This window comes from Megalobrama amblycephala, linkage group LG19, assembly GCF_018812025.1.
Source record: "Megalobrama amblycephala isolate DHTTF-2021 linkage group LG19, ASM1881202v1, whole genome shotgun sequence".
Taxonomy (NCBI): domain Eukaryota; kingdom Metazoa; phylum Chordata; class Actinopteri; order Cypriniformes; family Xenocyprididae; genus Megalobrama; species Megalobrama amblycephala.
In genome coordinates this window covers 32,461,306-32,485,073 of record NC_063062.1, presented here as the reverse complement: position 1 = coordinate 32,485,073, position 23,768 = coordinate 32,461,306, and the positions used below count along the sequence as shown (strand labels likewise).

Sequence of the window (23,768 nt, the reverse complement as noted above, 5' to 3'; positions counted from 1 at the left end):
AAAAAAATATATATATACTTGATGGAAACAGCAAGATGCGCACAATTTTTATCCTATAAGAAAATATTTAAAGGTGCCCTCGAATGAAAAATTGAATTTATCTTGCCATAGTTAAATAACAAGAGTTCAGTACATGGAAATGACATACAGTGAGTCTCAAACTCCATTGTTTCCTCCTTCTTATATAAATCTCATTTGTTCTGAAGAACAGGCGAATCTCAACATAACACTGACTGTTACGTAACAGTCGGGGTGTACGCCCCAATATTTGCATATGCCAGCCCACGGTCCCAACATTATCATTATGAAAGGCATTAGACAAGGGCAAAACGTCTGAATCAACAGACTAGGTAAGCAAGCAAGAACAACAGCGAAAATGGCAGATGGAGCAATAATAACTGACATGATCCATGATATCATGATATTTTTAGTGATATTTGTAAATTGTCTTTCTAAATGTTTCGTTAGCATGTTGCTAATGTACTGTTAAATGTGGTTAAAGTTACCATCGTTTCTTACTGTATTCACGGAGACAAGAGCCGTCGCTATTTTCATTTTTAAACACTTTCAGTCTGTATAATGCATAAACACAACTTCATTCTTTAGAAATCTCTCCAACAGTGTGTAATGTTTGCTTTAGCCACGCAGCATGGCCTCAAACTCATTCATAATCAATGTAAACAATATAACAGTATACAATACTCACATAATCCGACGCATACATGCCGCATGCATGACGAACACTTTGTAAAGATCCATTTGAGGGTTATATTAGCTGTGTGAACTTTAAGGCACTGTTTAAGGCAAGCGCGAGCTCTGTGGGCGGAGATTTAAAGGAGCCACAGCATAAATCGGCGCGTTTATAATGATGCCCCAAAATAGGCAGTTAAAAAAATTAATTAAAAAAATCTATGGGGTATTTTGAGCTGAAACTTCACAGACACATTCAGGGGACACCTTAGACTTATATTACATATTTTAAAAACATAATCTAGGGCACCTTTAAAATGTTTAAAACTGTTGATCTAGAAACAATCTTAATGTCTTGTTTTCTGCCAACTGTTCACGAGAATAAGCATTCAACCATAACATACTGTGCCCTGCGAATGTGAGTCAAGTGTAAACACCACATAAAAAAGTAAAACATCTTTTTTCCTGGCATTTATACTGCTTGGGTGCAGATTGTTCTGGATAGGGAACTAACATTTGACTATACTTACATTTACACATGACTTGACTGAAGTGAATAAACACCTTCTCACAGGAAAAAAACCCAAAAGCATTCTTGGACACAGTATATACTCCATCTACACTGCCAACCTCTACATTGGAAATGTGTAAAAACATATCAGCTGGGCAATAGACTGATTCCTCTATAGCGAGGAAAGGAAGTTAATAGAAATGCGAGAGAAGGTCAACTTCACCACCTCTTATAGATCAGATAGAGTCCACAGTACAGCAACAGAGGAATAAAAGGAATGAATCAGCTTGTAACTCTACCACTGCCGGTCCTGCTGAGAGTTTTCGATTTGAGAGAGTGTCTTTACCTGCAAACACTTTAGCAAGTTGTCACTTAGCAACCTAAAACTTGCCAAGTGAAAGTATCTTTCTTATTTCACAAGGCAGCGGAATGTGCTTGGTTACCAGGGACAGATTTAATATCTGTTGTGCTCTTTAGTCCTCTTATCATATCAGATTAGTCAATAAATGTGTAAGTGTATGTGCACACATGAGCTATCTGGTGACATTTGACCTACTTATAATACTCCAATGTGCCCAAGTTGTCTTGAGACTCTAATATTATTTCCCCTGTGTTTTCAAAGCACTACTTGGCCTTGAAGTACTGGCATCCTCAACTGCCTTGAGTCCTCTAGCATTTGCAGTTGTTGTGTAATAAATCATTTCTACTGTCTTGGAGAAGTAGCAGTAGGAGGTGCACAGTGCATGGCTGCACACGGCCATCAAGCATAAGTTTGCTGTCACACAAACTCTTTTAAAGGGACAGTTCACCCAAATTTAAAATGTTGTCATTTTATTATATATATATATATATATATATATATATATATATATATATATATATATATATATATATATATTTCATTATTATGATTTCACTTTTTTAACTTTAGTTAGTGTGTAATGTTGCTGTTTGAGCATAAACAACATCTGCAAAGTTACAACACTCAAAGTTCAATGCAAAGGGAGATTCTTTTAAAAAATTCTCTGTTTAAGGACTACAATAAATGGCTGGTAAGGACTACAACAAGCTTCTTCCTGGGTTAGTGACATCACTAACCCTAAAATTTACATGAACCCCGCCCCCGAAAACACACAACAAAGGGGGTGTGGCCATGCTGGGCTTCTTTAGAGAAGAGGAAGAGTTGTTGTAGTAGAGTGTTGTTGCCATGCCGTTATTTTACGCCGGACTGCTTCACAAACGAGGGTCAATTCAACACTGATTTGCACAAAAGATTAACATGACAGCACATGTTAGTCAATGAGTTGCACAGCAACTACATAAATTCATCCACTAACCATTCAGAAATGTCCAATTGCATTCTAAAAGTTGTAACTTCTTCCTGAGTCTCTCCATCAGTGTCGACTCCGGTTTGAACAATGTAAGGCTGAACACCGTTACTGACAATCCTCATTTTGGCTGCGTGAGATTCTCCAGCTTTGTTGTTGTTGAGCTGTTAAAGCTCCGCCCTCTTCTGAAAAGTGGGCCGGGAGCAGCAGCTCATTTGCATTTAAAGGGACACACACAAAATTGGCATGTTTTTGCTCACACCCAAATAGGGGCAAATTTGAAAAGCTATAATAAATGATCTGTGGGGTATTTTGAGCTGAAACTTCACAGACACATTCTGGGGACTATTACATTTTGTATAGGTCCCCTTCAAGAATCTTCACGCAGCTTTTTGTCCATACAATGACATCTCTCAAACTCAAAAAAGAAAAAAAGGCACCATAAAGTTTGATGTTTTAAAAGTTTGGTGTTGGTAAGATTGATTCACATTTTTGAAAGAAGTCTTTTATGTTCACCAAGTCTGCACTTATTTGATCAAACATAAATTAAAACAGTAATATTATAAAATGTATACATTTTTACATTTTTTTTTTTTTCTATTGAAATATATTTAAAATGTAATTTATTCATGTGATCAAAGCTGAATTTTCAGCATCATTACCCCAGTCTTCAGTGTCACATGATCCTTCGGAAATCAATCTAATATGCTGATTTGCTGCTCAAGAAACAGTTCTGATTATCATCAATGTTAAAAACCGTTTTTGCTGCTTGATAATTTTGTGGAAAAAAATATACTTTTTTAAGGAATCATTGATAGATAAAAATTTCAAAAGAATTACTTGAAATCTTTTGTAACATTATAAATGACTTTACTGTCACTTGCTGTATAAAAGTATCACATTTTAAAAAAATCTAAATTTTTTGAACTGTAGTGTATTTTTAGGAGTCATGTAAGTGGCTTTGTTAGGTTAAGTAAAAATATTTTCCTCACACCTTGAATATATGTGTTTGTCTACATTTTATTCAATAATTTTTAAAAAGAAAATATATACAGTACAGTCCAAAAGTTTGGAACCACTAAGATTTTTAATGTTTTTAAAGAAGTTTCGTCTGCTCACCAAGGCTACATTTATTTAATTAAAAATACAGTAAAAAACAGTAATATTGTGAAATATTATTACAATTTAAAATAACTGTTTTCTATTTGAATATATTTCACAAAGTAATTTATTCCTGTGATGGCAAAGCTGAATTTTCAGCATCATTACTCCAGTCTTCAGTGTCACATGATCCTTCAGAAATCATTCTAATATGTTGATCTGCTGCTCAAGAAACATTTAATGTGTACAATTGTACAAAATATTTCTGTACAATATTTTTTTTCAGGATTATTTGATGAATAGAAAGTTCAAAAGAACAGTGTTTATCTGAAATCTAATCTTTTGTAACATTATAAATGTCTTTACTGCCACTTTTGATTGATTTAATGCATCCTTGCTGAATAAAAGTATTCATTTCTTTAATTTCTTTTCAAAAAAATAAAAATAAAAATTCTTACTGACCCCAAACTTTTGAACGGTAGTGTATAATGCTACAGAAGCTTTGTATTTCAGATAAATGCTGTTCTTTTGAACTTTCTATTCATCAAGGAATCCTGAAAAAAAAAGTACACAACTGTTTTCAACATTGAAAATAATCATAAATGTTTATTGAGCAGCAAATCAGCATATTAGAATGATTTCTGAAGGATCATGTGACACTGAAGACTGGAGTAACGATGCTGAAAATTCAGCTTTGCATCACAGGAATAAATTACTTTGTCAAATATATTTAAATAGTACACAGTTATTTTAAATTGTAATAATATTTCACAATATTACTGTTTTTTACTGTATTTTTAATTAAATATATGTACCCTTGGTGAGCAGACAAAACTTCTTTTAAAAACATTAAAAATCTTAGTGGTTCCAAACTTTTGGACTGTACTGTATATATTTTTCAAGCTATTTTTTCTTTTTTTACAAATATGAATTTTTACGTTTTTGAGAAGTCGCACCACATGACATTTTAAAGGTAAAAAAAAAGATCAAATCATCTGATCATCTATTTTAAGAGACCAATTCTGAGGGTCTACAGGGATCCTTGCTATTATTTCCTGTTTTTATTTCCTGCATGTTAGTTGGACCACATGACTGGTTTCCCCGTCAAAGAGGTGGTCAAGTCATATTCCTGTCACCACATTAGCTTTGATAGTAGTAGTCTCATTCATGTTTATGTGTCAAAAATGGTGCACAAATTTGTTACACCAGAGTTGACGTCTCTGATGTCATTCTTCATTGATTCTCCTTTTGAATTCCACAGACAAATTAACTGCTTATGTGAGAACTATTCCTTTAGCAGGTCCTCCTCTCAGAGTTAAACTCTATAGATCCGTTTTTGAGCAGTGAGACTTACTTTCAGATACTTTCTTCACTACTGTGGCCAAATTCAAAGGGTTTCCTTGGGCGTTGTACTTCACTTTAATCGAAAGTGCTTTGTCTGCAGTTCTGCAGGGAGCGAGGAGTCCGTGCCCAGCGGTCACTGAAGTGTACTAGCTGTAAGGAACTGCAGAAGAGAGGGTACAGGGTCAGATCGGTCAGAAGAAACAGTCCATTTGCTTGAGTGCATCCTAACACAGAAAGTGAAGCGCTTATTCAGGTAGAAAACGACAGAGGAGAGTGGGCGTTTTTTTTTTAACGACTTATTGCTACCCATGCTTCTGTGCTCAGTGATTGAATAATTCAGTGGGGAAACCCCTAGGGGTACGAGGTGCCAAAAAACTGAAGCACTGTTGCTTTAAAAATTATCTATGGCAAAAGCATTAAAGGGGACCTATTATGCCACTTTTCACAAGATGTAATATAAGTCTCTAGTGTCCCCAGAATGTGAAGTTTCAGCTCAAAATACCCCACAGATCATTTATTATATCTTGTCAAATTTGCCCCTATTTGGGTGTGAGCATAGACACAGTTTTTGTGTGTGTCCCTTTAAATGCAAATGAGCTGCTGCTCCCAGCCCCCTTTCCAGAAGAGGGCGGAGCTTTAACAGCTCATGCTTCGGTTGTTCAACAACAACAAAGCTGGAGAATCTCACGCACCCAAAATGAGGATTATCAGTAACGGTGTTCAGCCTTACATTGTTTAAACCGGAGTCGACACTGATGGAGAGACTCAGGAAGAAGTTACAACTGGACGTTTCTGAATGGTTAGTGGATAAATTTATGTAGTTCCTGTGGATGCATGTTAATCTTTTGTACAAATCCCGTATGGACACCCACTATACATAGCGTACCTGTTTGCCAAACAGAGCCACACACACCAGTTTAACGTTTATTATGATTGCTATCAAATGCTGTGAATGGTGTAAAAAATTTTCCAGAATATCACTCGGACAGAAAAGCTCCTTTTTTAGCAATCAAGCTTGCCAGGGTCAACTTGCAGGCTATCCAAGCTAATGAGACTATAAATCGTGTTCTGTGCTCGTCTGTGCAGCCAACAACAGAACTGTTAGCATGCTTTGCTCGAACTTTTGCCATGGCGTTAGAACTGGTACACCATTTGCGAAAACAAAATGGCAGTGCCAAGGGTGGAAACGTGCAGATTAAGGGGTGATAATAAGATCCCCATCCTGCCTCACTAGGGGAGCGAAATCTGAGCAGCTCGTTTTTTTCACATGATTGCAGAGAAAGGTTTAGCAAAACAAAGTTACTGCGTTGTCCTTTTTCACATTTTTCTGGTTTGGTAGATGCACTGGGGAGCCGATTATAGCACTTAAAGTCAGATTTTCATGATATGTCCCCTTTTTAATTAAATTTATCCCAATTCTTTCCCTCTATCATTAAATTGGGAACAGGAACACAGCGGCATAATATCTTCCTCAGTGGCAAAATAGGGTTATGCAATCTCAATCCAAATATGTGCAGCTGTGTGTGTGAAATGTAAATGTGTATGTGTGTGAGGACTGACACTTGATACTTTGGTTGTGCACAAATAATTTAGCATGAAATTTCTGAAGAAAATGAATGATGTTTGTTTCAGGGTCAGTGACGATCCTTTCATGAACCCAGTTTCCTCCCTTCTCTTAAAATATCTGTCTGTATTTTTTAAAGGAAGAAAGTAAAATGGATGACTCAGGCAACATTTGCTGAAGAAGCACTTGAGAATACTTATACACATAATTTCTTAGGCCTGCTGAGTTAATGTTAAAAGACGCTATTTAACCTGTCTCTCTGCAGCGGATGCCAGCCAATTTTGCCTTCTGCTAAATGGGTTACATTAAACTTTTTTTTTTCTTCCCATAGTTGATAACATACCTCTCAAAGTTAAATTAGTGAACTGCTCTGAAAAACAAGATCAAATGCAGTATGAAACAGTGAAAATGAATAATTGAGGAGCTGCAGTTTCATTGTGAGAAACTGCAATACGGTTTCATTTGGATGCTAATGTGATTATATACTTAAAAGATTCCTGTGCGTAAATCAACAACGTCAATCAAACCAGTGGCAAAAAATAACTATATACTGTAATTACATTTAAATGCATGTCTTGGCTTTCTAAACTGAGTTCTAACGTGGTTTATATTGCTTTTCTTACATTTCTATCCATAAAGGTGTGCTAGGCTTGAATTCAAAAGTAAAACATCATCGCAGCATGCATTCAGACACACATCTATCACAGAATCCTGACAGTCTACAGTATCTTGTTATATATCTGATCTTGCTCCTCAAAGATGCTTGCAGCGCCACTAACAGAGCATGAAATGTGACATGACAGTTTGTCATTCCCTGAGACAGTCTGAGTATCAGTCACACATATAGGGTAAGAGATGGAGACGTTCGAATACACATGGTACATTCCTTGTGTGTCCATCAGAAAAGATCACAAATGAGATGTCTTTAGTATGGCAACGAGATTTTTGCTTATGTCTCCTGCTTCCCAGATTTTTCTGCAGAGAAATAACACGTTATCTCATATCTGTCTCCTCTAGAGTTTTACAAGAGATCTCAGCAATCTGCTCAGATTTGTTGATACCAAAATCTGCAATCAAAAGTGAGCTAAAAAATATTATATTATATATATATTAAATATTAAAAAATATCATTTTTTACAAAATTTAGAAATAAATTATCTGAAAATGAATCAATATGAAAAACATAATTTGAAATTGATAAAAAGATAAACCTGTAAAATAAAGTATTTAAATAAATAAATAACCAGATAAAAAGGTTGCAACCAACAGTAATCTGATAAGTCTGTGCACACTGAGTGAGTTCTTGACATTAACACCCGCCATGTGCTGGTGGATTTCAGCAATCACACAATTTTTCAGTTGTATTCTTTTAAAAAGACATCTGAAATAATAAACTAAGTGCAATGTAGTGTTGTCAAAAATATCGATTTTTCAATACATATCAATGCTGAAATATCTGAAATGCTTCCAATACTCATTTTCTGCAGAATAGATACATGATACCAGCTGCACTTTCCTGCTCTCTCATCTCTCCGACAGCAAGTTGACACACAAACTCCCCTCACTCACTTGTTTCACTTGCTCCAATATTGTTGGTGTTACAGGGCTTGAATTTTGGCATGGGAATGCTTGTATTGCTCATAATTTTACTCATTTCTGCAGATTTTGTGCTCACACCCAAAGTGCGCCACATAAAGCCTCCTCTCAGTACTAAATTTAGTTATTTTTCGCTGCTTATTGCACTTAAACAGTCAAATACACACAAAATAATGTCAAAATGCCAGTCTATTGCACTTAAACAGTCAAATACACACAAAATAATGTCAAAATGCCAGTCTTGGCGAGTATTCACGTAAATGCTGTCGGTTATGTTTTAAGTGAAAGTAAACTGTTGAGAAAGTAAACGCATGTGTAACAGTATAATGGATCAGTGCGCCAGGTCTTAAAGGTGCCCTAGAACTTTTTTTTAAAAAGATGTAATATAAATCTAAGGTGTCCCGTGAATGTGTCTGTGAAGTTTCAGCTCAAAATACCCCATAGATTTTTTTTAACTGCCTATTTTGGGGCATAATTAGAAATGAGCCGATTCAGGGTGTGTGGCCCTTTAAATCTCGTGCTCCACGCCCCAAGAGCTCGCGCTTGCCTTAAACAACATAAAAAAAGTTCAAACAGCTAATATAACCCTCAAAATGGATCTTTACAAAGTGTTCGTCATGCAGCATGTCTAATCGCGTAAGTACAGTGTTTATTTTGATGTTTACATTGATTCTGAATGAGTTTGATAGTGCTCCATGGCTAAAGCAAACATTACACACTGTTGGAGAGATTTACAAAGAATAAAGTTGTGTTTATGCATTATACAGACTGCAAGTGTTTAAAAATGAAAATAGCGACGGCTCTTGTCTCCGTGAATACAGTAATAAATTATGGTAACTTTAACCACATTTAACAGTACATTAGCACACAAGCCCTGCTGGGAATCATATTTTCTCTAAATGTATTATATATTTGAAGTCTTGTTTAAATTATAAAAATTCATATTTAGTAGTATTTTTTTTTTGTATTTTTTCTATTATTATTTAAAAATAAAATACTATTTCATATATTGTTTACTGTTTAACAGTTCTGTGTAATAAATTATTAGTTAGAACTGTTAAACAAAGACATTAAACTAATGAACAGAACAGGAGATCCTGTGCGTTTGTGTTCAGGCACTAAGGTTTACAGTGCTGTCAAAATAAAAGTCCGGCTTAAAACATTTATCGGTCAAACAGAAATGGAAAAAAATGCCAAATATTGGCCACTATAGTGTTGTCACGATATCAAAATTTTGACTTCGATACTATACCTAACTTAAATATCAAGATACCGATGCTTAAACGATACTACTGCAAAAACCTAAAACAGCAGGAAAAGTAAATAAATAACAAATGACAGAACTTCTTTCTTCACCAGTGTGCAGGCTGATAATTCTGGATTTGAGCTTCATTGCCGTGAAGTTAGGGTTAGATTTAATATAATTTTTAATGTTTGTTGTTTCTTGCGTTATTTTGTAACATCTTTTGCAGACGGGCTTTGTGGTGTCCGTGGGCTTGCCCTGACAGTCGGCAATGTAAGCAAAATAATGCCATATTTCGCTTCGTGCATCTGCTTTCTCAACAATTTGTGGACGGTCTGCAAGAGCACCTGCATTTGTAACCATACCTCTCGTTTCGTCACCATGAAAGCCATTGCGCAGTTGAGAGGAATAAACGCACTCAATGTGCCTTTGAAGCAGCGCGCTGCACGCACACTGCCCCCTGCTGTCGCACATTAGGAAATACAGTTGGCACTCAAAAGTACCGGTACTAATAAAATGAAGAACCGAACCATTTTTAAAAGCAGGGTATCGCGATACCTTTCTAGTACCGGTATATCGTGCAACACTAGGCCACTATATTAATTTTGGTGATATGTAGGCTACAGGGGTTGGACAATGAAATTGAAACACCTGGTTTTAGACCACAATATTTTATTAGTATGGTGTAGGGCCTCCTTCTGTGGCCAATATAACATCAGTTCATCTTGGGAATGACAGATACAAGTTCGTCACAGTGGTCAGAAAGAACAGCAGCCAGGTCACTACATGATGCTGGTGCAGGAAAACGTTTTCAGACTTGCTCCTCCAAAATACCCCAGAGTGGGAGATGTTCAACTTCACTTTCATGTTCATAAAATCATTATGTCACAAGTCTTGCTGTATGTACAGTATTGGTGCATTATCATGCTGATACACAGAAGTTCAGGATACAATGTTTGAACCATTAGGTGCACATGGACCTCCAAAATGGCTGGCTAGTCCTTGGCAGTGATGGCCCATCAAGAGTAGGGAATGCCATGATATTGCAGCCCAAACCATCACTGATCCACCCCATGCTTCATGCTCCATGCTTTTTAGTCTCAGCCTCAGACAGCACGCCCACAGACTGTTGACGGCTGAATGTCTGAAGCATATGGCACACTTATCTGGAATCACTTCAGGAGTTTTGAAGTCATCACCCGGTTGGTGGAATTCTACAGGCTGTCTGGGAGACATGCGTGTCGCATTCTTTAACGATCCGCCTGGAAACAAATGCTGTGACGCCAAACCAGCTTGTGGAAGAAGAAAGCCGTCGGGTTTACAACAGTGGCAATAAGCGCTTACCAGGATCAACTAAACGCTGGGTTTTCAAAAGTACGTGAAGTTCGCGGATCCATTGTTGCAGTAAACTTGCACAACGTTCTTTAATTAATCATTTATTAGATGCACGCCGGTCTGTTATTGTAGGGACATTGACTTTACATTTTCATGCTCCTAAACATGACGCGAAACAAAACGAACTGTGATTGGTTGCATTACATGTCAGTCAAACAGCCTCTGGGAGGTCTTTGGCCAATGAAAGCTGAGATAGAGTCCAGACCTTCTGCCGTCAGTCTGAAGGTCTGGCTACGCGAGACTAGCCACTTTGGGGCTTCTCTACAGTGTAACTCATACAGATGTGGGAAAGACAGTGAAGGTGGACTCATCAGAGACCAATACATTTCATATTGTCCACAGCCCAAGATTTGCACTGTTAGCACCATTGAAACCAACATTTGGCTTTGGCATGAGTGACCAGAGGTTTGGCTATAGCAGCCCGACCATGAATATTGACCCTGTAGAGCTCCTGATGAACGGTTTTGGTGGAAACAGGAGAGTTGAGGTGTGCATTTAATTCTGCAGTGAGTTGGGCAGTTTTGGTTTTATGTTTTTTGGATACAGTCCAGGTTAGTATCTGGACATCCCTTTTTTCTTGCGTCGACAGTTGCTCCTGTTGGATGTGGTTTGTTCTATGTGGTGGTATGCTGACATTACCATGGATACCATAGCTCTCGATGCGCCACAACGACTTCTGGCCTGGTCACAGATGAGCCAAAGAGATACACACCAACAATTTATCCTCTTTTGAACTCTGATATGCCTCCTGTTATGTTGTGTGGATTGCAATATTTTATGTTCAGCTGTGTTATTGCTCTGCTAATTCAACCTTCACACTCTGCTCTTACTGAGGAATGTATAATCAGTGAAGATTGGCCACCAGGTCGCGCATACACAGGCGTGAATCCTCCAACACGTTATTAGTCTGTGTTTCAGTTTCATTGTCCGACTCCTGTAGGTCAACCACTACTGAGAAAAAGGCCCTAGTAATCTCACGTCTCCATTTCAGAATAGACCTTAACATTGTCTCACAGATTTGATATCTGCAATTAAAAAACAGAGATCTCAATAACAACTCAAATATTTCTCATCAAATTCTTCCCAGACCAAATTATCTGAGTTTTAATATCCAATGTTTTCATTTCTCCTTTAGGGGTTTAAGAGATTTAAATCAACATAACTTAAATCTCAATTATTCATCTTGAGCTATGAAAGTGAAACCACTGCACAAAAGCAACACAATTTTCCTGCGTGATCACATGAGTTTATATAATTACAGTCTGTAATTTCACCTCCATTTCCTCCACTCAAAGCTCATTCTGAATCTCCTGTTCCATGTTTGCTAGTTCCCATATCACACACGAAAACAGTGTTTATGCAGTGTCTGACGCATAAGTGACATTTTAGTTTGTTTTTCTCATAATAAGTGCAGCAAGTGCATGTAAAAAATTCAGTGATCAGGGGCCAAATGAAGTCCGAACAGTCACCTTTCACTCCAGCAGTCACTCGAGGGCTGCGTGCTCTCTGATTGTGTGCTACACTGACACACTTAATGACAGCTCAAGAGTTGACTTTGATTGCAAATTGGGGACATTGTGACCCTCATCAGCACCGTATGCCACTTAGGATCAACAAGTCATCCGAGAGATTGCAAACATCACCGTCAAAACGCAGAACTGGTCGGCTGCAGCCAACACTAGCCACTCCAGTTGGTCATTCATACCTCAGGAGACTTCAGAGAGGGCAGAAAAGAGCTATCAAGTGAAGTATTAAAATTCATGCCTCAGATGTTCCTCTTAAAATTCCTTAGGAGAAATGAAACTTGCTGAGACAATTGTTGGCAAATTGTTGCAAATAAAATGAATGTATATAGCATAGCTCAAATAATTGGGTCTTGAAAAATATCTGATAAATATTTGAGTTCATATTGAAATATTGAAACTTTTTAACTCAGAATTTGGTATCTTGGCGAATCTGAGCACATTTGTTGAGATCACTTTTTAATCTTTTTATGGCACAACATTGGGATAGCTAAAACATATGACATAATAACAGCATTTAAAACAGACATTATGTATTTACAGCTGCAGAAACAATTTGTAGCAGTGTTATTTTAGTAAATATTTTAGTTTTACTACAGTATCATTAATATTTTGAATTGGACATTATTTCTTATATTTTTAGTTTTCATGTTAATTTAAGAAATGTTTTCAATAGTTTTAGATTTAGAGTACATTTACATGACAATGATGTGCTAAAAACAATTTTTCGTGTATAGACGACAATGTTATCAAAATGATTCCCTTTCACACGGATCCGTGAAAACAACTAAAAGCGCTGTATTCTGCTGCCAGGCCAGTAGTTGGCGATGTCACTTTGTAAAGAAACACTACATGCCTATAGACTGAACACAAAATAAGCATACGCATGATGTCACCATTTTCACAAATCCGTGTTTTTGTAGTTTACACAGAGATGATAATGCTATCGTTTTCAGAAACTTTCACTTTGAAACCCGTTTTCAAAGGTTTGTGTTTTCAGGCTCCCAAAACGCCATTGTCGTGTAAATGAACAGCCAAAGCGCATAAAACGTTTTCTGTTTTTAGTGGAAAACGATGTTGTATAAGCACAAAAATGCAAGTATTTGTACATTGGGATAGATGCTAAAACATATAACATACTGTGCATTATTAACATAGACCTTATTATGTATTTACAGTTGAAGAAACAATTTGTAGCAGTGTTATTTTAGGTTTTATTTCAGTTTTATTAGTATTTTGAATTGGATATTATTTCTTATATTTTTTAAATTTCATGTTAATTTTAATTAATTCTTAGTTTAATTCTTAGTCATTTCATTATGCGCTTTTGCCATTTTTTTTTTTCATATTGCTACACTGCAAAAAATGCTGTTCTTACTTAGAATTTTTGTCTTGTTTCCAGTCCAAATATCTAAAATTTCTTAGATCAAGAAGCATTTTCTTGACAAGTAAAAATTATTTTCTTGTTTTTAGGAAAAATATGTCAAAATTAAGTGAGTTTTTCCTTAAAACAAGCAAAATAATCTTAATCCAAACTGAACACAACATTATATATCTTATTTTTGGTTTGAAATAAGATTATTTTGCTTACCCCATTGGCAGATTATTTTGCTTGTTTTAAGGAAAAACTCACTCAATTTTGACTTATTTTTCCTGAAAACAAGAAAATATTTTTTACTTGTCAAGAAAATGCTTCTTGATTCAAGAACTTTAAGATATTTGGACTAGAAACAAGACAAAATCTCTAAGTAAGAACAGCATTTTTTGCAGTGTATTTGTTTTTAGTTCAGTTTTAGTTTAGTTATAGTTTTTATTTATTTCCAGTTAAGAATTTTAGTGCTTCAACTTAAACTATTTAAAACTATATAAAACGGCATTGTCGTGTAAATGAATGACCAAAATGCATTAAAAGCTTCCATTTTTAGTTGTAAACGGTGTCGTGTAGACGACACTTAGTTAACGATAATAACCCTGATTTGTACATATTTGTATAGGTACATTTTTTACTATTTTAAAGATATATTTTACGAATACGCACAAAATCACGTTGGATAATGGCAGCAATTTGCTCTCTGATGTCTGGGAGAAGCAAATGAATTTGTTGTCTCTCTTTACTAAGAGTCTGCACTGCAATCGTGACAAATTGATTAAAAATGTAGGCTATAATAAAAGTTCTGATCAATTGCCTTTTGGAGAAAAATAGTATTTGTCAAATGTTCAAGAACTGTGCTTGAAAATTCACTGTCATTGCTTAAAATAAATGGGCATATGCTTTGTAAAGTTGAATTGTGTCAAAAATGTCCATAAACTAAACAGGATGTCTTCTCTCTTCAGTGTGAAGTCTACAGCCTGAGCAAAACTTTCATGAAATGCTGAATTTATTTTTTTTTTTTGGAGATTTTGAGGGTTAGATTAATATTTCTGTAGCGCTGTGTCATTTTGATTGACATCTCCGACATCTCCTGTTATTTGTGGTGGGCTCTGAAAATGACAACTAAGAACAGAGAAACACATAGCTGTCATCTTTAATGAGCATCACTCTGTCTGTATGCCTGATGGATTTCAGGTAAGACACATGCAGTCTCATAAAAGACACTTTCAGAAGATTCAGTCAGAGCACAGTCTCATCCGAGGACAGCCCGGAAACCGACGCCATCACAATCGATTCCAAAATGAACAGCGTGAAAACATTATTAGCTCGCCGTATGATTACTCTGCACATTTTCTTCATGTTTTATGATTGGCTTTCTTGTTGTGAAGTGAAGGTAATCAATTTTTTTTTGTTTTATTCAGAGCATAATCCATTTATGTAAGAGACAGACCTGACAACACAGTGTGTACTCTTGTCCTTCGTCTTCATAATACAAAGCCTCAGGGCCGAATGTGGTGTTCCCATGACAACGGTTTATGACATGGGGCCATTTTGTCTAAACAACATTATGTAGAGTGGACCGACTTCAAAGAAAGTCACAGAGAAACAGTATCAGTACAGACTAGACAATAACTGTGATTAAGGGAAGTTGCCTACTATCTAAATGGGAGATATACAGACACGTTGATGATCTTACATACGCATTTGCACATGCACACTAGCACTGAGCCTTTTTAGGAAAATCTGTGTACAAATGGCTCGCTTTAGTCGTCTCTGCATGTAAAGTTAGAATTTAATATTTTGTTTAATAATTAATTATTTATATTTAAATAATATAACATAACATAACATAATTAGGGCTGTTGATTTAACACATTAATTTAACACAGTGTCTGTTTACCCACCAATGTCTGATTGGGCCACTCAAGTTTTAAAAAAGATGCTCAGAATTCAACGTCTTCAGTGGCGCAGCAGTATCGAGTAACGCTTGCCGACCTTGCTTTTAATGCGATCAACTTGGTAGAGTTAGGGAAAGGTGTAGGGAGGGTTTTTATTCTCCTAATACGGCAGCATCCATTTAATAATTTTAAGAAATATAATCATTTACACTCTATGATATTATTGTTAAATGTACAAAAATACAGAGGTGCAAATAGTATCTGCCAATATAAACTTTTATATGGTGTAAACAGAATATCTCTTGATTTTCACCTGGTGTAAATAGCATATCACTAAGAAAATGCTGCTATTGTTACTTAGTGTAAATAGCATCTAATCGGGTGAACCAATGATTCAATGGCCCATTCATAAAGAGAGCCATTTACTTCATTCATTCATTCATTCATTCATTAATGAATGAATGAATGAATGAATGAATGAATGAATGAATGAATGAATGAATGAATGAATGAATGAATGAATGAATGAATGAATGAATGAATGAATGAATTATTTAAACAGTTTAGGAGTATTTAGGAGTATGGATAGTTTGCCCAAAAATGAAAATTCTGTTTATTTACATTTAGTTACCCTTGTGTTGTTTCAAATCTGTATGATTTTCTTTCTTTTGCAGAACATAAAATAAAATATTTTGAAGAATGTTGGTAACCAAACTGTTTTGGTCTGTAAATATATCTAAATACCATTTCAGATGCAGCTTCTGAAAAAAAAAAAAAAAAAAAAAAAAATCATGGCCGTTGTAGCCAAAACGTTTGTGTAATAAATTCTGTTAAATTAAATTAAATATTTATTTCTAAAGCTACATTTTGTAATGTCTATATGATGCTTTTCTCATTTAACACAATAATGATTTTTAAATTATCTTTTAGGGGTAATTTCTCAGCAAAATTTGATGTGTGATTAATAAGTAAGTATGTAAAATTTATTTTAAGTTAACTATAATAACTTAAAATAAATTCAGATGACATAAAATATCCAATTCCAATAAATTCTATAAATTCTAAAATCATAAATTCTAAGATTTTCACCATGGACCATAAAATTCCCCTATAAGCCTTAATTGTGGTTTCATTCTGTTTCTGTATGGCTCTGTGTTTCCCCAACACTCTGATATCAAGATGATGAATATAGCTCAATTCCAAGAAATATAACACCAAAACAGTTTAGTGTGCAACTTTAAGTGACATAAAGTCCACCCGTATAGAAAGAGATGAAATTACATGTGATATTGCTTTTCTCTGAAATTAGATGGGTCAAATTGAAGATCATAATCAGTCACAGCAAGCAGCAGATTTTTATGATGCAGTTGACATTCCAGGAAAATTCCTTTGAAGTATTGCATTTCTATTCCATATAATAGCCTATATATGGCTTTTTCCACACAATATTGCTTATTCTCCACACCACATATTACATTTTAACATTTCACAGTTCTTAAATTGGGCTGTGAATTATGAGTGAACAATGTATTGTTTACTCTGACCTACTGTATGACCAATACCAAGAGTATAAACGCAATTAAACTAAATAGCCTTTAAGAAAAGAGCAACACATTTGCGAGTCTCATTAAAGCTAATGACATTCCGAGCTCAAACATGCCTCTGGCTAACGCATTCTGTACAGATGTCAGACCAAAGCCACCTATGAACTGTTTCCATGGCACAGTGTCGTGCCCTTTGACTCGTTTCCATAGTTACAAGTCCAAGAGGTCAAAGTTTAGCAGGTTAGCATGCTCCAGTTAGCTCCTACTGGTAGATGCTGAAACTACACCATTAATGAGGACCAAGGGCATCGTTCTTCATTGAGGGTCATTTAAAAGTCATGTTCAGATGTTCTCACTTCTGCTACCTTTGATGTCATAACACACTGAATATTTTGCATATTGTATTACAGTAAAATAAACAGTAAATAAATCCACCAAAAATGTATTTGTGTATGTTTTACAAGAAAATAGACACTTACAATCTTTCTACTTTAAAATTCCATGATTGATTCAACATGTTGCTTGCCGTTTCCTTGTAATTATTTGTCAAATTTACTAGTAACTTCAGAGTGAAAATTGTTTCAAAGTAAATAGTTTCAGTGTATTCATCCCCTTAGAAATATGAGAGATTGTTTCCACCACAGAATAAAAAATAAAAAGGACTTTTTTGTATCTCGCAATTCTAACTTTTTTCTCACAATTGTTTGTGAGTTTATATCTTGCAATTCAGACTTTAAGACTCACGACTGTGAATTTATATCTGAGAAAATGATGAGAAAAAAAGTCAGAACTGTGAGACAAAGCCTAAACTCACAATTCTAAGAAAGACTGTCAGCTTTATAGGTTTATATCTCACAAGTCTCAATTCTCACTTTTTTCTTGCAATTGCGAGTTTGGATCCAGCGATTCTGACTTTATAGCTGGCAATTGTGAGTTTAAAGAAAAAAGAGTTTCTAAGAAAAAAGCTAGAATTGCGAGAAACTCACAATTCATACTTTTTCTCATAATTGTGAGTTTACAGTATCTCAGTTTACAGTATCGCAGTTGTTTACATTAACTCACAAACGCTAGTTTATTTCTCACAATTGCAAGAAAAATGTCAGAATTGTGAGATAAAAAGTCTTAATTACCTTTTTTATATATTTTTTTCCATGGCAGAAACAAGCTTCCATACACTGTCAATCAAGTTATGACAACATTTTTCACATTACTTTAACTCATTAAAATAAGTTAAGCAAAGATTCAACTTATTTTTAAATGTAATGTCATTTAAGTTGAAATGACTTACATAGCCAAGTTGACTGTACTTTAAAATGTAAGGCAGCAACTTTGTTTTTACAGTGTAGAAATGAATGTGTAATAGCAATCAGGATTTGTTTCCGCCCACGCTAAGCCACGCCCCTAGTCTATGACATCTGTTGTGAGTTGCCATGGCTTGTCTTTGACAGCAGTTTTGATGTGACAGTAGTGGCCAGCATCTGAGTTAATAAAATTGGCTAGTATAGTAAAAGCAATAAAAATTTGCTATTTGTGAAGGGATCCAATCTCTCCCAGCTGAAATGATCTTGCAATCACACGCTCTACATCACATTCACAGACAGGCCGGAGAGTTCCCTTCCTGTCACATATCAGACAGTGCACACAACTACTTTATAAGATCTTGGCAGTTTGATGCATAAAGCAGTACCATTCAAATCATTATAACAGAAATAACAGATTTAATTTCCCCACACAACCTGACCTTTTGAATAACCATAGCAACTCTCAGACTCTATTTACAACACTATGTAGGTGGTCTTCAGTTACTGCTATGGTAGTTCCCTGTGGCCGGTCTGTTTTTAACCTTATGGCTGAGAAGGACTCAGAGGAACTGGCATGGCATGTGTCAGGGGGTTTCTCTTCACACTTGTGCAGTCAGGTCTGCACGCCTCTGACCCTTAACTCAGCCCCGTACGCTGGGTGACACGAGGTCTACCGGTGAAAGTGTGAAACCCATAAATCCATCTGTCAAGACTTGCTCAGACACTTAAGGCTCCTGGGAGTGAAACTCTGGATGGTCATTTATATAGACTGGTACTATTTCTTGACAAAAATAGATACTTGCTGCCATATTATGTGATGGAGTTGCCACTGACATATTCTGTCATGACACACTGCAGGTGTTCATTGTTCATGACATTTGCAGTTTTAATAGCAGCTGGCTTAACATACACATCAAAAGCCTGCGGCCGGTACAATTTTCTAATGTTTTTTAAAACGTTTTTTTATGCAGTATTTAAAATACTGTATAAACAGTAATATTGTGAAATATTATTACAATTTCAAATAATTTTCAAATTTTCTATTTGAATATATTTAGAAATGTAATTTATTCCTGTGATCAAAGCTGAATTTTCAGCATCATGACTTCAGTCTTTAGTGTCACATGATCCTTTAGAAATCATTCTAACATGCTGATTTGCTGCTCAATGAACATTTTTTATTATTATCAATGTCGAAAAAAACAGTTGTGCTGCTTCATATTTTTGTGGAAACCATGATGTTTTTTGAATTCTCTGATGAATAGGAAGTTCAAAAGTACAGCTTTTAATTGAATTAGAAATATGTTGCTACATAAACGTTTTTACTATCACTTTTAGGGCTGCAACTATAATCGATTATCAAGGTTGGCTAATTATTTCTGTGATTAATTGGATAAAAAGCCCAATTTTCTTATTTTATTGACAAAACACACTATTCTACATGCTGCCCAATGCTGTGTCCTTCATGCAAATGTGCCAACTGAATGCTATAAAAACATATAGTGAATATCTATATGCAAAAGAGCTATGTGCAAACGAGCTATAAAGCAAAAGGGCAGTTTAAATCCCTACAGATAATAATAATAAAGATAATAAAGAAAAAACACAAACTCAGTGTTAACAGATAAGAGGAATGTTCTGCATGGAATGTTCTAGTATGGTCATGGACACAGTAATGGTACTCGCTGTTGTCCCTAATTATCCGTCTGTTTGAAGTGCATGCGCACGCTGAAGTTTAACGCAGACTGTCAGGACGAGCCTTCATGCAAAATAGAAATAGTCCTCACATGAATTTGTTGCACTCACTCAAAAAAATGAACTTTCACTGTTGTTAGTTTCACTCAAACCACACTTGTACACATTACTTAAAGGTGCCCTAGAATCAAAAATTAAATTTACCTTGGCATAGTTGAATAACAAGAGTTCAGTACATGGAAATGACATACAGTGAGTCTCAAACACCATTGTTTCCTCCTTCTTATGTAAATCTCATTTGTTTAAAAGACCTCAGAAGAACAGGCGAATCTCAACATAACACCGACTGTTACGTAACAGTCAGGATCATTAATATGTACGCCCCCAATATTTGCATATGCCTGCTCATGTTCAAGGCATTAGACAAGGGCTATTAACGTCTGGATCTGTGCACAGCTGAATCATCAGACTAGGTAAGCAAGCAAGAACAATAGCGAAAAATGGCAGATGGAGCAATAATAACTGACATGATCCATGATATCATGATATTTTTAGTGATATTTGTAAATTGTCTTTATAAATGTTTCATTAGCATGTTGCTAATGTACTGTTAAATGTGGTTAAAGTTACCATCGTTTCTTACTGTATTCATGGAGACGAGAGCCGTCGCTATTTTCATTTTTAAACACTTGCAGTCTGTATAATGCATAAACACAACTTCATTCTTTATAAATCTCTCCAACAGTGTGTAATGTTAGCTTTAGCCACAAAGCACTATCAAACTCATTCAGAATCAAATGTAAACATCCAAATAAATACTATACTCACATGATCCGACGCATGCAAGCAGCATGCATGACGAACATCTTGTAAAGATCCATTTGAGGGTTATATTAGCTGTGTGAACTTTGTAAATGCACTGTATTATAGTCGAGAGCTTGGGGGGCAGGAAGTGCGAGATTTAAAGGGGCCGCAGCCTGAATCGGTGCATAGTTAATGATGCCCCAAAATAGGCAGTTAAAAAAATTAATTTAAAAAAATCTATGGGGTATTTTGAGCTGAAACTTCACAGACACATTCAGGGGCGTGACGTTCCTTGTGAGAGACGTGAGCGTATTGGCCCTCTGGCTTGTCAATCACTGACATGACGTTCCTTGTGAGAGACGAGCGCGGCTGCGCGCTCCAGTAACTTTCCACACTCCACAGGCGCCGCATGCGATGTTTTTGTCAGGAGACAGGAATAACAACTGCAGATTATGAGTTACCTGCGGTGAGTCTGACATAATGAATCCACTAACACGACACAGCGAATGCCGGTGGTAAACACTCGTGTTCCAATACGAGTGTTTACGAGTTTTGGGAGGCGTTCCTTCGGAAGGAGGAGGGTTGTTCTTACGCATGCGCTCATTTCAAAAACTCAGTAACAGTCTTTGGTTTCTCAGTCGACAAAAAGATCCTCTTTAGCACCTTTAACATTGCTGAGTGAAACACACAAATTAATGTTGACATAACTAACTGGGCAGTGGATCCGTAGTTCCCAGCATGCTTTGCAAGGGACTGTATTAGGAGAGTAAATTTAGGGATTAAAGTGTTATTTTGTGTGTTTTTTAGTAAAGGGAAAGATGTTGTTAGTTTATGATAGTGTTTAATGATCATTTATGTTGGACATTTAGAGGAGCTTCTGTAATGTTTTTGAATTTTGCAGAAAAGTGTTGCCGTGTTTAGGTTGTGAGCCTCATTTGCATGTTTAGGATATAAATCTTGAATCTCAATTCAACTGAGTTTGTTCAATGAGTTATTTTTTGAGTGCAACTAAATTGTTATTTGTACAAATTACTCAATATAGTTGCGTGGAACCATTTGACACTTCTTTTGTGTCAAATGGTTTAATCAAAATGAAAGTTTAGAAATTTACTACTGAACAGCACACACATTTGTCAAAGCGCTTGACAGGGCAAGCCATGTTAAACATTACGCTAATGCATTAGCTTAAAGCTTAAAATAAAGAATTCTCATGTTTTGGGCAACTTGGAACACATGCCTTTCCCGCAGCAGCTCCTTCTGTTGCCTCCACTATTTTTAGATGCATTTTGTCCATTGAAATCATTATTCAGTCCTGTAATTACTAATTTGACGCGACTAGAGGAAGTTTTGCGTGCAGGGTTGGCAGTCGAGACTAATCAATAATGACATTTGTTGTCAATGACTTTCATTATCAACTAGTTGTTGCAGCCCTAATCACTTTTCATCAATATATTGCATCCTTGCTAAATAAAGGTATTCATTTCTTTAAAAACACAAAAATCTTCCTGACCCCAATAAATTACATGATTTATTATATGATAAATAAATACATATATAAAAATGAATAGAATCAATTAATTATTGACATATAATCAATAGCCAGGAAAGTCCTCAGATATAGACAAGCAATTAGACGATGTGTCGTAACACATTTAATTGTCCATAATCTTATTTCTTGCATGTTTGTAAATATTTTTTCAATACAGTATTGAGCTTGGTCAAGTATTTTTATTAAGCAATTTCTCTTTTCAGAGTTTGAGAAGCAGATGCTTTAGAAGCAACACTGAATGCAACAAATTAAAAAAAAGAGAGATATACTGTATGTATATGCAATTTTTCCATTCATAACTAACATGGGCTCCCCCCACTTGATAAGCACCAGCCATCACTGGTGTGACTATAGTAAACCATTTCAATGTGCCAGGCCAAGAATAAATAAATAAGTAAATAATATATGAGATAAAGAAATGTCACAAAATCATTTCGTTCCACTGAAACGCTCAGAAACGCTGCACTCCAACAACCTCAGGTTTCACTAGGTGTTGTATATTGTGTTTTCATCCAAATGATTCATGATATTTTAGCTGCTGGAACAGCATGTTCATGTATCAGTTTGTCAAAACATAGACTTTAAATCATTGATATAGTCAGCATTGAATTTTAAATACCATGGTATTCGTTTACTGGGGGTACAACAGTCCCATCAGATCGTATCTATTTTTATTTTAACTGTAATAAAATCCACAAAATAAGGTCTACTGTGTGCCAAACATGCCAAAGTAGGTGTCGTTGGACTGTCTGTGCAAATTAAAGTAGTGTTTAAGCGTTCAGTTCAGTCAGTAGAGTTTATGTTCTGTTTTTATGTTTTATTTTCCCTCATTGTGCAGCTGTTATTTTGTGTGTATACAGTCTTTGTAAAGGTCTAGACAATATTTAGCTTTGTTCAGTGGTGTCCAACACACAAACAGAGACCTTTGTTCTAAAGGCTCATTATTTTACTCTGAATCTCTGTTGCACACTGTTTTGTTTTTGATTTTATTATGGCAAATTACACTATTTGAATAATTCATGCTGTTCACAACTAGCTGTGTTTCTTCTTTTTATTCAAGCCACATCCTGACTGTTAAAAATATATGCAACCAACACTTCTAAATTGCCCTATAAACTGTTGAAATAAATCTAAGATTCAGAGGAAAAATGTATTTGATTATGATTTCTCTGAAGCCAATTCCTTTACGTCACACAGTAGACAACAAATATTTGAATATATGTCACTGAATATATGTCTAAACACCCATTCAGAAGAAAATCCAATCTTCCAATCACAAGGAAAGTTGTTGAGGATCTCTGAAAGCTTGA

The 23,768-nt window shown here is 35.6% G+C and overlaps 1 protein-coding gene across 6 annotated transcripts in view; it reads right to left on the bottom strand.

Annotated features, from left to right (window-relative positions):
- The window catches only part of large2 (LARGE xylosyl- and glucuronyltransferase 2), a 163,971-nt gene that overhangs the window by 129,795 nt on the left and 10,408 nt on the right, over positions 1-23,768 (bottom strand). For 3 of the 6 annotated variants that reach the window (XM_048169579.1, XM_048169582.1, XM_048169586.1), the window contains exon 2: positions 4,985-5,134. The exons of the other annotated variants lie outside the window; for them this stretch is intronic. The gene's annotated coding sequence lies outside the window, so the exon portion shown is untranslated. The remainder of the gene's footprint in view (positions 1-4,984; positions 5,135-23,768) is intronic. 6 annotated transcript variants of the gene reach the window in all.